The sequence below is a fragment of the Montipora foliosa genome, chromosome 5, assembly GCF_036669935.1.
Source record: "Montipora foliosa isolate CH-2021 chromosome 5, ASM3666993v2, whole genome shotgun sequence".
Taxonomy (NCBI): domain Eukaryota; kingdom Metazoa; phylum Cnidaria; class Anthozoa; order Scleractinia; family Acroporidae; genus Montipora; species Montipora foliosa.
This window is the reverse complement of record NC_090873.1, coordinates 40,700,239-40,714,636: the sequence shown is the minus strand read 5'-3', so window position 1 is coordinate 40,714,636 and position 14,398 is coordinate 40,700,239. Positions and strand designations below refer to the sequence as shown.

The 14,398-nt window shown below is 38.9% G+C and overlaps 1 pseudogene; it reads left to right on the top strand.

The window, feature by feature from the left end:
* Positions 1 to 1,540: 1,540 nt before the first annotated feature.
* LOC138002734 (uncharacterized) overlaps positions 1,541 to 14,398 on the top strand; it is a 13,544-nt pseudogene continuing 686 nt past the window's right edge.

Below are 14,398 nucleotides of genomic sequence, written 5' to 3'. Positions count from 1 at the left end.
GTAATTGTCCTATCATTCCCTATCGTCTATTAGACTGATTTCTCCTGATAACGTCTATTGAAATCTTAGGAAAGAGGGAAGTATTGCATTTCCATCCAGCTGTTGGTAGTGGGATCTCCTATCTCGAAAAGGCTCACTTCAACAATCGCCTTAGAGCCGTTCTTGACAGAGATTGTCGAGCAAAGCCGGGTCATCTTTAAATGGTAATAATTTTGAAACAATCAGTTCACTTTTTGTCCCGGTGACTATTATCAAGTTCTCCCAAGTTTTGTGTGTTGAGCGATTTAAGACAATCCTCTTTTATGACTTTTTTAATGCTGCAAAAACCATTTTGGGCGAGTCTTCTTTCACACTTCCGCCCTCTTTTTTCACTTCCGTCCGGCAAAACCGATAATTAGTGCCAGGCTCCCACCGTATGAAATCAAGCAATGACCGGTAGAAATAGTATGGTCTGCACCCTAAAAAAGATCGAGGTATTTGCAGCCTCTGAAACTCGGGCAGCATAGTAAAACATCGAGGACAGTAACCGAAGTCTGGAATTACATGTTATATTCATTTGGTTATCAGTTGTTTTAGACAAGACCGTATATTGAAGAAAGTCGGGGAGAAGGGTGACCGTCAAATTCATTAATTCGGCCGTTGTTTTGAATCAGGAGTACTCAGCAATCCTGGCAAACGTCGAATGGTCCGCATTCATCTATGTACAGTGATTGTGGCGCACATGAATAGTCTACGCGTCGCTTTTTTTTAATGGTTAGCTCTCAGTAATGTTATGATGTCTTATGAAAGATACCCGATGAATGAGATCATTGAACTATAAAAAACTAAACGGGGACATCGATACTTAAGTTCCTTGTAATTAAAAATTGAAGCGCAGCCAGGATTAGGCATATTAAAATACAATAAAAAACGTTCTCTGGCTAAAAATTTTGAAAAAGAATATAAGCTTTCGGCTGTCGATCTACTGCCTTCCACGGATAAAACCTTGAATGTAAAGTAGTGAAATATATACAGAAAAGGCGAGATAAAAATGATAAAAAGAACAGAGTAAAGGTATGAAAAATGGTGGCTATTGTTTAAAAAGAATTTTTTACTGATTAGGAATCGGCTTAAAGTGATTGTCAGCATGCTTGGTAGAAGAGGTGTGCCAGGCCTCTAGAGTTTTCCTAACACGAAAAGAGCCTTTCTCGATAACTCGAGAATGACTGAAATCAGTGCGATGACCGAAATACCACGCATGTTTCGCAATGTTTGACCCATTGGCACATGTTTTTACATTCCTAACGTGTTCTTTCTTGCGGGTTTCAAAGCAACGGCCAATTTCACCTATATAACACCAATCACAATCGGCACACTATTTACAGCTATTCCTGTAGGCAAAGCCTGTGATTACATAAGCAACAAACTACTTAAGGACAACTCACTTCCTTCACGCACGAGCTTAGACAGTAATGAAATCATTTCTCTGTTGAAATTTATCTTATCTAACAATTACTTTATTTATGATGATAAGATGTACAAACAGATCCATGGTTGCGCGATGGGTAGCCCCGTCAGCCCTGTGGTGGCGAACCGTTGCATGGAAGCGATCGAAGAAATGGCCATTAACACGTCTGAAGTACAACCTAAAGTATGGAAACGCTACGTGGATGATAGCTTCTGCATCATCAAAAGAGATGCTGTTAACTCTTTTCATACTACACTTAATTCTATCGATCCACACATCTCATTCACTATTGAAGAGGAATCTGACCAACAGATCGCCTTCTTGGATACTTTGGTTTCTCGCAAGGATAACACGATCACTATTGATGTTTACCGCAAAGCAACTCACACGGACAGATATTTAGACTTTTCTTCTCACCACGACAAACGCCACAAGATCAGCACAGCTGAGACCCTCCTACACCGCGCAATTAAACTCCCAAGTACACCGCAAGGGAAAAATACCGAAATCAATCACATCTTTGATGCTCTACGAGCCAACAACTATCCCTCCTTTGTTATTTCCAATATCTTAAAGCAGAAATTTTCCAAACCACCCACACATGCCATCCCTTCACCTGAAGAATTGGTTGGCATGTTTTTTAAATGGTTTGCGCCTCAAGAGAACCCTAACGGTTTTGCTGTCCTTCCTTTTATCAATGGTGTTACGCAACCCCTAACAAGAATTCTTCGAAGACACGATATCCTAGTTGTAAATAAGCCCCTCAAGACTCCTTTCTCCTAAATTCAGACCAGCTATTGAACACCAACCCAACGTGGTTTATAAAATCCCCTTTGCCGATTGTGATTGGTGTTATATAGGTGAAACTGGCCGTTGCTTTGAAACCCGCAAGAAAGAACACGTTAGGAATGTAAAAACATGTGCCAATGGGTCAAACATTGCGAAACATGCGTGGTCTTTCGGTCATCGCATTGATTTCAGTCATTCTCGAGTTATCGAGAAAGGCTCTTTTCGTGTTAGGAAAACTCTAGAGGCCTGGCACACCTCTTCTACCAAGCATGCTGACAATAACTTTAAGCCGATTCCTAATTCTTTTTAAACAATAGCCACCATTTTTCATACCTTTACTCTGTTCTTTTTATCATTTTTATCTCGCCTTTTCCGTATATATTTCACTAATTTACATTCAAGGTTTTATCCGTGGAAGGCTGTAGATCGACAGCCGAAAGCTTATATTCTTTTTCAAAATTTTTAGCCAGAGAACGTTTTTTATTGTATTTTAATATTCCTTGTAATTGATAAAGGCTGTTTCTGTTAAAATGGGGGAGTTAAATCTCTCTTTTAAAAAATTGAGAGCTGAAAGTCACTTCAATGAGCTTTTCAGCAAATTGCCCTTCCCGCTTATGCCAGCTAAGTGCAAAAATTGTAAAAATTGTAAAAACAAAAACAATAGTAAAAATAACCCTTTCGAAAACGCGAGGGCTAATAGGAACTTCTAGGGATAAAAGTTGGTTCTTGGTGTCTTCACCGGCGTCTGTTTCATTCTTCTTGTCATAGGCGTGGAAGTAATAAACCAGCCGTAAGAAAGTATGAACAATAATAATACTGAAATACCCTTTTAACAGAAGGCACTACGATTTGCGGCGTCCATCAAATTTGTTTCACAGTAATTTATCTGCTTCACGGCTATTTCATTCGCTTTTAACAGAGAGCAAGAGACCCAGTTGCCAACAGCTTATAAAAACACAAAGCAACAGCAACAACAACAACAAAACAATAGGAGAGGAAATATATATTTAAAAAAAAATACACTGGCGGGGACGTTTACCTCCTAACATTTTTTTTTCTGCGTTGTTTTGCAAGGAGCGACAAATAATTGTATGGAAATGTACAACACACACAAAGAGCAAGCACTGGTGTCATTTCCTTCATTAAGTGGATACCCAAACCTAGCTGCTAAAGCTTCCCAGGGACAGAGGGAAACGGGGAAATGATATAAACCTCTAGACCTCACATTCACAGCTGGCAGGATGTCGCGAGGTTCGGCAGTTGAAAAAAGAGAGGGCAATTATCAGAAATATTACCTTGAGTGTGATCTGTGGTGCCCGTGTTTTCATCCTCCGCTGGATTTTTTACCATAGTTTTTTAAGACTATGGTAAAAAATCCAGCGGAGCAAGAAGCTGAACAACTTAAAAGTTGTTCAGCTTCTTGCCAAAGTCTAATTTCCAGTTCCTTGACTTGCCGTTCAACGGAATAATTCCGTATAAACAGAACAACAGTTAAACTGCTAAGAAAAGACAAAATGCAAAAAATCAGGAGAATACTAGGTCGTGATTTATAACAGGATGACTTGCTTTCTTTTCCAGGGCCTTCCATATTAACGTACGCCTTTGGAACTAGGTACTGCTGGTACGGCGGGCTGAACCCTACTAACCTACTAACTCAAATCATCTTTTATGCTTGCCTCTGAGACTATTAAATTTCACTGTATGATAACAGATCAATCGTTATGCGTTTTAAACAGATTAAGTGCTGAAATAAACAATTCAGCATGCCGAATTAATGGAAACGATGGAGGTATTAAGCCGGGTATATTTTAACAGAAACCTCTCCGTCATATATTTATTTTCTCTTTTACATTTTCGTTTTTTTCTTTTGGATGGAGACCGACAATGGAAATGGAACACCGACACTTTTGCGTTTCCACAGGGCATAAGTGAGGATACAGCTTTCTTTAACGCGAGCATCTTCTTTCAGCCATTGATGTGAATGATTTAATAGACTGCTGGTACGGCGGACTGAACCCTACTTAACTTTGTGTCAAAGCATCTTGACTTTTATACTCCCTTCTGAGACTATTAAATTTCACTGTTTACTAACAGATCAATCTTTCTGCGTTTCGAACATATTAAGGTGCTGAAAGCAGAATACATATTTTAACGATTCAGGATGCCGAACTGAATGGAAAGAATGGAGGCACTAAGCCGCATATAACAGAAATTTAACGGAAAACATTTGGAGAAAAATAAATTGAAATAAAGAAGGAACTTTGGTCAGACCGCTCTACCACATATTTTCCCTTTTTAAATTTTCGTTTTTTTTTCTTTTGAATGGAGACCGACAACAGAAATGGAACACCCATACTTTTGCGTCGCCACAGGACACAAGACATGATAAGAGAGGATATAGCTTTCTTTAACCGTCCCCGGGGAGCTTCTTATTTCAGCCATTGATGTGAGTGATTATATCAGCTTGGTAAACAGAAAATGATGAAAACTTGAGAATTAAACGGCAGAATCTTAAGTTGTAGCTGAATTCTTAGTGTTTGGTCTCAAGTTTATGCTTCACGCATGATATCTGACGCACGGTTTATACACGAGGCTCTATAGAACAAATATAATTCCAAGCAACAGATCAACTTGGAGGAGGCGCTTGCCTTGAGATCCGGAGACCCCGGGTTCAAGACCCGCTCCAACCACTCGTTGAATTTGATCCAGGTAGTCCTTGGTTCAACTTCCCAGCTGCACTTGTAAATAGCCAACTGGTTTGCCTCCAGCCAGTTGGGATTCTTAACAGTTGTTGTTGTTGTTCTGTTCTGTCGTTTCGTTATGTTTCATTGGCCCTGAAAAGCCCCTATGGGGAGCTGTCAATTAAGTATGTATGTATGTATGTAACTTGATCTGTAAGTCTGTGAATGGTCATATTTCCAAGTTACATCACGCCTTTTTTTTTTTGCCCCAAGACGTTCCAGTCCTATTCAAGTTAATGGTTCTCAGAGGCACCGAACCTCAAAATTCATCGAAATATATTATGGTCATAAAATAAACCAACAATTAACCTCTTTGAAGTTATTTCTCTACCTGCTGCGTTTTTTTAAAATCTGTTCCGCACTCCCAGCAAAAACAGACCAGAAATTCCGTTTGCCAGCAGGGCCGGGCGGAAGTTTCCCAGACAGTAAGCATAAAACAACAAAAACGGTACGCAAAAAAGGTACATTGTGTCCAATTTGACTCTATATAACCATCACAACAAATGCATTTCTCCCAGGAGAGGCGTGACCGCCAGGGCATTGCAATTAATTTGCCAACACAACTAAAATATTTTTCCCAGCAACTTCCCAATATTTCTTTTCCAGCAAGCAAATACACCCCCTGCGGAACAGATATTTTGCGGAACACCTCCGTTGGGTGCCCTTGGGTTCTGACTTCCATCTGAGGAAGAGGAAGTTGTTCTGATTTATTTACAAAACAAAAATACGTGTATTAAAACAAAAATTTTCGGAGCGGACATCCGCAAGGACGTACACTTGTCTGACTAAGCATAGTGTTTTGATCAATAACGTTTTGCAGTAATGACGTCATGAAATTATAGACTCCTACATGTGACTCCGACAAAAAAAAGTGCACTAGGGAAATGATTCACAATATTTTCTTCAATATTTGCGGTTTTAATCGACGTCGATCGTGTTCTTGGCTCTATTTTCGAGAGAGAACCAGAACAATACACAACGGAGCAGCGACAACGGTGTTTAAAATGTAGGAGATTGAAATTGACTGGCAAACGTGACAACCTTTTTAAAAACGAGTGTGGTCGTATAAACAGTGGAAGCCAGGGGGGGGGGCGGGGGGGGGGGTGGTACTCCCTTATATGGGCTATATAGGTATGTGCGTCCCCAAAGGGTAGGGTTTTTCAGCCAATTTTCCACCATTTTGGTCATAAATAGGGTATCATCCATTTTTGCACTCTAGTCTTGAATTTGTTTTTTTTATTTAGAAGCTACTTCTTTATCATGTAACCTACCTAATAAAAGCAGATAAACATTGCGTTTAACCAAGAGAAAATGAGGGGACAGATCTGTCCTCTCATTTTCTCTTGGTTTAACATTGGTCTGAACTAGGGAAACAATTATAAGGCAGGTCTGCACCAGGGTACTGATTTATGGGTCAGGTCATAAATTGGGTATCAAATTTTTGGTCAGGTCATAAATAGGGTAGGGAAAATCGCAGATTTTGGTCATAAATAGGGTAAGGGTTTTAGGGAGCGGGCCGCACACCCCTACCCAATTTTTCTGGGATTAGCTTAGTGCTAACCATTCTACCTCCTTTTTAGAAACCAAATCCACAGCTTTATAAAGTTGTCTTCCTTTTTCCTTCGCTATCGCTTACCTCACCAATACATTCCCTTTCAGTACATCGAAATGTGTCTGCTGAGTCTACTCGGGTGGGGGGTGGTCATGTCACAAAGTCTATTTTTGGTAAAAGTACACAATGCTGTTGATTATCAGCTGCTTTCCATTTGCTAACTTAATGCATACAGTTGAGTGCATTTTAGCAACCGTAAAAAAAAAAAAAAAAAAAAAAAAAAAAGAAAAAATAACTTATGGTGATTACTCAGTGAATGGATGAATGAATAAATGACAACCACGTTCCCAGGGCTTTACTCCGCGGGTTGCCATATGGCAATCTAGTGTTAAACTGAGGGACATTGTTCCGTTTCTATGTCAAGAAAATGGAAACGCTGCGCAGTAGTTCTTTCCTGTCTCTCCCCTGCTAGGTATTGTATTTGTAAGTAGAGTCTTCTGCGCGTATTTTTAGTAGGTTTCAGAGGGAAGTAGAAATGTAGAATTTATCCGGTGGAGACAGTTGAATATTCAATTGACCTTCAATGGCGTCGAAGTCATTGTAACGCGAATGGCACTTTAGTGGAGCTTTAAACAACATATGCCCTTATGGAGCTCAAGCTCAAGAATGAAACATTAATTGGATAAACAAGACAGGCGGTGAAAAATATATTTCTGGAATTTTAAAAGCGACGAATAATGGTCTTCGAATAGAATTGTATCTTTTGCTGTCGGATATTAAAGTGAGGTTTGTTTCTAAAATGTTACTAACTATGATGTTACGCACAGCGCTGAAACCAAATGGTAAATTATGTGTGGGTTTAACAGAAATTGAAGGAATCTAACGCCTTTCTGTTTCCGTGAGCAGTCTAACGCCTTGAATGCAGCTGTGTTTACTAAAGTCGCATCTCAGTTGCCTGTCTGTTTACATTTATTTTGTACTCAACTCTGCACAGTTTTCAGGTTAAAAAAAAAATAGTGGATAGTTGTGCTTCATTATTCACGGAAAAGGTTCTTCAGAAAAGGGTTTGACCTGGGTTTGACCATGAACTATATGAAACTTAAATTTATTTAATTGCATATAGTTTCAGTGACAAGGATTGTGTTTCTTGTTTTCACGCACGCAATTGAAATAGGAAGGGTTTTATTTGTTTGTTTCAATACATTTTACGCTGGAAAAGGTTTTTGTGAGATTTTTCGTCCAAATAATTAAACGCCCAAAAGTAAAGACGTTTTTAACGATCTTTCAGTGGAATATTCTTTGTAATTTGATATTCCCTGTCAAACATTTTTGCATTTGAAGCTTCAAATAAACATCGCAACGCACACAACAAAATGTAGTCGCATATTACCTCTTCGTCGAATTCTCGTTAATATTTTACTAACTGTACTGTTATGTATATAACGCTAAAACCAAACGACAAATTCTCTGGTAACTTTTGCGGGTTGGATATCAGAGAAGGAATCGAACATCTTAATAAAGTGGATGTGTGTTTACAATTTTCTGGCTATTTGTAATTTTATTTGTTTGTAGTCAACTCTGCACAGCCTTCAGGTAAAAAAATAAAAATAAAAATAAACAATTTGAAATTTGACTAATTCTAGTCAGTAAAATCCAACTAGTGGTCTATTATCAATGCTGCGTTCTGATTGGTTGAGCTACTAATAGGCTATTTGTTATAGCCAACTAGTAGCGAAGGCGCCGGCCATGTTTGAAATGTTTTGGCGGCAGTAAAGGATTAAAGTCTAGCTTTAACTAGCGAAAGATGTTTTGTCTCGATATTTTTTTGACCAACTAGTTGGATTTTACTAAAACAATTATTCCTCTCGCCCTCATGGCCTCAGAGTCAATAGCCCATTCGGCCTTCGGCCTCAGAGCACATTCGGGCTCGAGGAATAATTGTTAATTAGTCAATAATTATTTGAAAGAAAAGCTTGTTGTCCATTTTTGCTTCATTAATGAAAGAAATGGTTATTCAGGGAAGGCAATAATTCACAGTGACCTAGATAAGAGTCGGGTCCCGGGTTAATATGAACCCGACGAAGGAGGTTTCCCGACCCGACAGATGAAATATAATATTCAGTTAAATATAACAACAAAATTAAAAAAAAAAAAAAGAGAAAGACGGCAGTTTCTTGGCTAACTCGTACGTTGTTTAACTCTGAAAGCGACAAACGATTAACATTTTTCCCTTTAGTTCATTCAATGTAAACAAGAATCTTGACACAAAGTGATCACGTGCACCTTGTGGTTTCCTAGATCGTGATCAATTTCTTTCTTTTGACAAAACATCATGACCCCTTGATCCATAGAGGTCAGAGAAGGCAGAAATTTTAATGTTTTTACGATCGATTGTCATTGATCTTTGGCTGAGAATTTTATATAAAAATAGGCACGTATTGCGTACGTGTGGTAGTGCAGGAACTTGACACAGTGCTTTATTCCATAACAGTCTATTAAGTTGCGATTTGTTTTCCAGGAGATTCAAGTTTGCCAACTTTTTCAAAGAAGTGTGTGGGGTGTGAATTTCTCTGAGTTACACAATCAAAGCCATCCGTGTTTACTTTAGTAAACCAAGTATCCTGTGGCGTTCAGAAACAAATTCACTATATTTTCGTTGTTGTTCTTTGCTCCCTTTTTCTTTGGTTTTGTTGTTTGAAAGGAGTTTTTTATCGTGTGTTAACATGTCGAGTCGTGGCCACCATCGAGCTGGAAGCGGACAAATAGTGATTCAATCTCCTCAAGAAAGCAAAAGAAAAGCAGTCAAAATACCAATACAGCACCTACAAGTTTTTAAGACGTGACTTCATGAGAAACTTGACGCATGGTATAATCGAAGTGCAACCCGTTTCACTATTGACAAGGATCAAAGTCCATCATCGTATTTCTCTTTTAGCTAGTCGCTTAAATGTCAAAGACCACCACAACATCGTTTGTTGATAAACGTTACTATCTTCGCTCTAAAATGTCTATTTAAATATTTTGAAGAAAAAGCTGCATTTAGACGAGAGGAACTGCATGCGCTGGTTGTGTTTATTTGTTGCATGAATTATAAAACCGCAAGCGGTGGGTAAAACACGGCTGATTTTTTTCTCTGCTTATCGTCTTTCGACTTCAAAATCGTCTCTTGCAAATAAACGCACTCTCTTTCAGCTTTGAAATGGCATTTTAATCTTGATAATATGTTTGGTTTACCGCAGTGAGTGTGCTTGAACCGCCTATAGTGTTCCCGTTCACACTTCACTGAATTCATCTGTCACACAGAAAACAAACATGGCATCATATTTGTGTTGGAGTTTATATCTTGGATCCCAAATTATCGATAAGAGATAAATATACGTTTTAGTGCTTTTATAAAGCCCTATTTAGTCTAGACTTCAACAGAAAAAGTAAAAAATAAAATAAAATAAAAAATTAATTTACGTCTGTTAAAATCTATGCGTGTGAGAAAAAAAAATGCGCATGTCATCGAATGACAGTGCCCCTTTCAGCTTTAAAGTAAAAGACTTTTAAAACGGGACAGGACATTACGAAATAATTCAACTTGTGAACGTGTGAACCGAAGGGCCACTGCTGGTACGACTTCTGGGTGACCCCTCAAATGGTCCACATGAGAGCCCCCATTTGAAAAAATCAACTAGAATTCTGCAGTTCAATACCACCCAACTCAGTGCCCTCTGGCTTTTGTGCCATACGTACCACAGGAAACGCAGCTTACGCTTGTGGAGCGTCTATTAAATTTACTCCGAAAACTGATAGTTTACAGATGGATGGAGACACTTTTCGCACCAATGCAAGAAAAGGCGAGGATTACTCAACAAATCAATCAGACCAGGACCGGGCTCTAGAAAGTTGGTCAGCGTTTGCCATCGTTAAGTATCATGACAACCCAGAGAGATTGGCAAAAAGTTCGCAGATTGCAGGAAAGTTTTTTCTTGTTGTTGTTGTTGTTGTTGATTGAGTTGAATCGATTCTACTTTTTTCGTGTATCGAATCGAATTTGACGATGTCTCGAAACGATTTCAGTTTGTAGCGAATCGACTTGTATCGAAACAACCGAACTCCAATAAGACAACTGTTGAAACGACAACTAAGGGCAGGTCTGTATCTTCAAAGAAGCTTGTATCTAAGCCTGATTCCCCCAATGTAAAGCCATTGAAATATATACGAGAAAGAGGAGTCATCGATAACTGGTTACCGCTTCTACGACATCGAAATTCTTAGGGCTGCATTCTCTTCCACGAGGTGTACTGACTGTCTGGAATTTAGCCGGTACTCAGCCACTTAAGTTCTCAGTAAACGGGTGCAACTGGTGTCGCACAGTTTAAAATAAGCATTATGAAGCTAATAGACAAGGAACCTGTATTTCTGTGATATCTTTCTAAGGTTTCATTTATGGTAGTAAGTTAAAGAGTTCCCATTGTCCGTGATGTTACAATATGCATTTGGCCGAGCAAGTGGTAATCAAGACTATTTGCAAAAATGATGTGTTGCACAATCAAAGTTTATTATATTTCGCCGTTGCACTAGCCGACTTATGTCTTTTTTTTGTTCATCAAAGTTGACACTTAAACTGCTAGAAACCCGTTGCGAGCTATTGAGATGATAATTTTTTTTTTAAATCTCAGCTACAAACTTACCACTGTCGCATAGTAACGGTAATTACCAGAGATTCAAAACATAACTCTGTTCTTTTACAGTGGTTAAGGTAATTCCCCTGAAAATGACATACTCTCCAGTTTCTTTTCAAACTTGGTACAATTGATATTCATACACAGGACATTTCAAATTCAATAAAATGCAATATGGAATCGAGATTTGGGGAGCGGCATATCAAGGTAAATACCTTGATTGCATTGACAGGTTTTTTAAGCGAGCGTTTAGATTTGGTTACACCAACAACCTGCATGTAATAGCTGAAGTTATCAGAAATCGAGACTGTAAGCTATGGAATACTATCACAGATACTACTTCCCACCCCCTTTACCAAGTATTACCCCCTAAGAAACAGAGATTTTTGCGAAACAGAAGACATGATTTTATTTTACCTGCTGTTAAAACAGAGATTGTGTTGTCATGTATGCAAAGCCACACGTATGTTGTGGCTATCTGACTATGGATGAATAAAGAGTTTTATTATTATTATTATTATTATTATTATTATTATTATTAAAAAGAGAGTGTCACCGGGCTTGTTTTCGCACTGTATTCCTATTATTCGAAGTGTCTTTTACCGGATTTCGCGAGAAGCATTCGAAACTAGATCAACCGGAAAAATTGTTGTTATGTAGCAAAAGCTACTGAATATTACTGAAAACTTGAACCTGCTTGTTTGTCCGGGCTATAATCTTAAGTAAAGTGATTTCAAATTGCTCAATCTTGCAAAGAGATGTAAGCAAATTGGATCGCTACAGTCATCACCTTGCACTCGGTGTCAGGCTCCAAATGCAGTCTCACGTCACTTTAGGTAAATACTACAACTTCTCCCTTCCAACTTCTTTTCTCCTTAAAATATATTTTCCGTGTACCTATTACAAGTAAATAAAATCATTTAAAATGGGGGGTCACCGTGTTCGTTTCTTCGCAACACAATGATAAATGGATAGCAAAGGGGCAATTTCGGCTTCAAAATGATCATTTACCGCGAAAGGACTGGGGAGAGTTCCAAAACGACACCTTCTAAACCGAGCACTTAAAAGCTCTTGAACAGCAAAAGCGGCCTTTTTTGGCTTTCTTCAGATGACCGGCGTGAAACCCTGCTATCTCCGAAGTCGCAATGTTATGCGCTGTACGATAAGCGCGGTGCAAAACAAGGGAATCACCTTAACATGTTTTGTTCATGCGATTGTTTAAACAAGACGATAATTAGGCGTTCACGTGGGATGCACTGATCAAAGCAAGCAACAGGCAAGAGCTTTAAATAAAAATTCTAGAGTCTGTCACAAAATTCCTTGGAACAGTACAGGAATATACAGGCCTGAAACTTTCGTGGCTCACTCTCCCCTTACAAGATTGTTTGCATGCGAGTTTCTTAGCCCATTTGGCAAAACAACATTGTGTGAGGGCAATGTATTGCAAAGTGTTTCAACAATTTCGTCCAACGCTGTAGTTGTTATTGATATTACGGGTGTTGTATCAGCTCAAACCTCTTCTTTCACTTTTTTATAGTTCAAACCAGTTGTAAGTCAGTGTACAGTATGACCTGTCATATAGACAAATAAGTTGGAGAGGGTATATTTACATACCTGTTTTGGGAAACGGAAAACGGTAAAAGGACAATACGTAGGAGTACGAGAATTGAAGTTCTTGAAATTACAGCCAAAAAATGGAATAATTTGATTTGTCTACAGTTGATATTTGAATTCTTTGTCAAGGGAAAGTAGGTAGGGTAGTATAAAGAGGCACTTTAATTTAAGAGACAAAATTTTCCGCAAGTGTTTTTGGATTTTAAGTAATAGTTAAGGTCACACCGGTCGATCGCAAAAAAGTATGTAAAAAGATAAAATATGAAGTATTTGGTAAAATACTTTTTCGCTGGAAGTAAACGTTGATTTTGGTTGACGGCATATGCAGACTGTCGCAGCAGTTTTCGGGGGAAACATTACGTAATTGCCTTCACTCGCAAACGTTTGAGGTATTTGTATATAAGAGCATTATATTTCCCTTTTTGTGGCATTAAATCGCATTTTAAGAACGTATTAAGGAATGAAGACCCACAAGTCACGTGAATATCCGAGTTAGGAAACAGAGAACATAGCGGAAGGATCATAGAAACATGAGAGTGATGCGAAACGTACGACAGATAATACTCTACAGTCCGGAATGTATTATGTGATGTTTCAGTAAAGCCCCTTGCAAACAGACGCATCATTGTTGGCCAAAAACTCCGAACAATGCTCCCAACAATGTTGGAAGTCTGCTTAACAACTCTCAACAATGTTGGGAGTCGTTGCTTAACAACTCCCAACAATGTTGGGAGTTGTTGCTTCTGTTTGCACGGGGCTTAAGAGTTGTTTTTCGACCTTTTCGAAACCTCGCTTGAACCCGTTTGCTGAAAATGACTGACTACTGATGGAAACTAATCTGTAGAGGAAAGGATATGCCCCAAACCTTCGTGTTTTTTTTTGCTAAAATTGAGGACGAAAAAGTTTTTTTTTTAACATCCAAAAGCAAACCAAGGGTTTTGAGGTAAACAGACGCCTGGTGTATGCAATGAGATCAATAGGTAAGGGACACAGAGGGGCCATAAAAAAATGCACACTGATGAATATGCCACCACCCACGATGGCAAGAGTCCTGACCAAGAATGCACGAACTGTAGCAAAGCATGTGAAATTAATTGCCAATCAAGCTATGTCAAGTGCACAGATCAGAACTGCACAAAAAAGGCTGATGACTTGGTAAACTGTGCAGTCTCATGCATTTGATGAAACAGGTATGGAAGAAAAGAGGATATTCGTCAAAGAATGGTTGTGTAATTGTTCTGTCTGTAGATCCTGGAAAGGTTTTAGATGCTGAGCCATTAACTCAGTTTTGTAAGCAATGTCAGCTGCATTCACATCTGGACAGAGATATTGAGGAATATCATATATGGATGGCAGACTACAATAATTGCAGAGCAAATTATAAAGCCTCAACAACAGCCATGGAGTCAGAGGGTGTCTGTTGCTGAGCATAAGCTACGATACTCAGAGCTGTATGGTGATGGGGACAACAAGAGCTACAAGCGAGTAAAGGATGTTTACTCCCAGCATGGAAATCAAGTTGGAAAATAAAAGAGTGTATTGGCCACTTGTCCAAAAGCGGGTGGGAACGGCACTCAGAAAACTT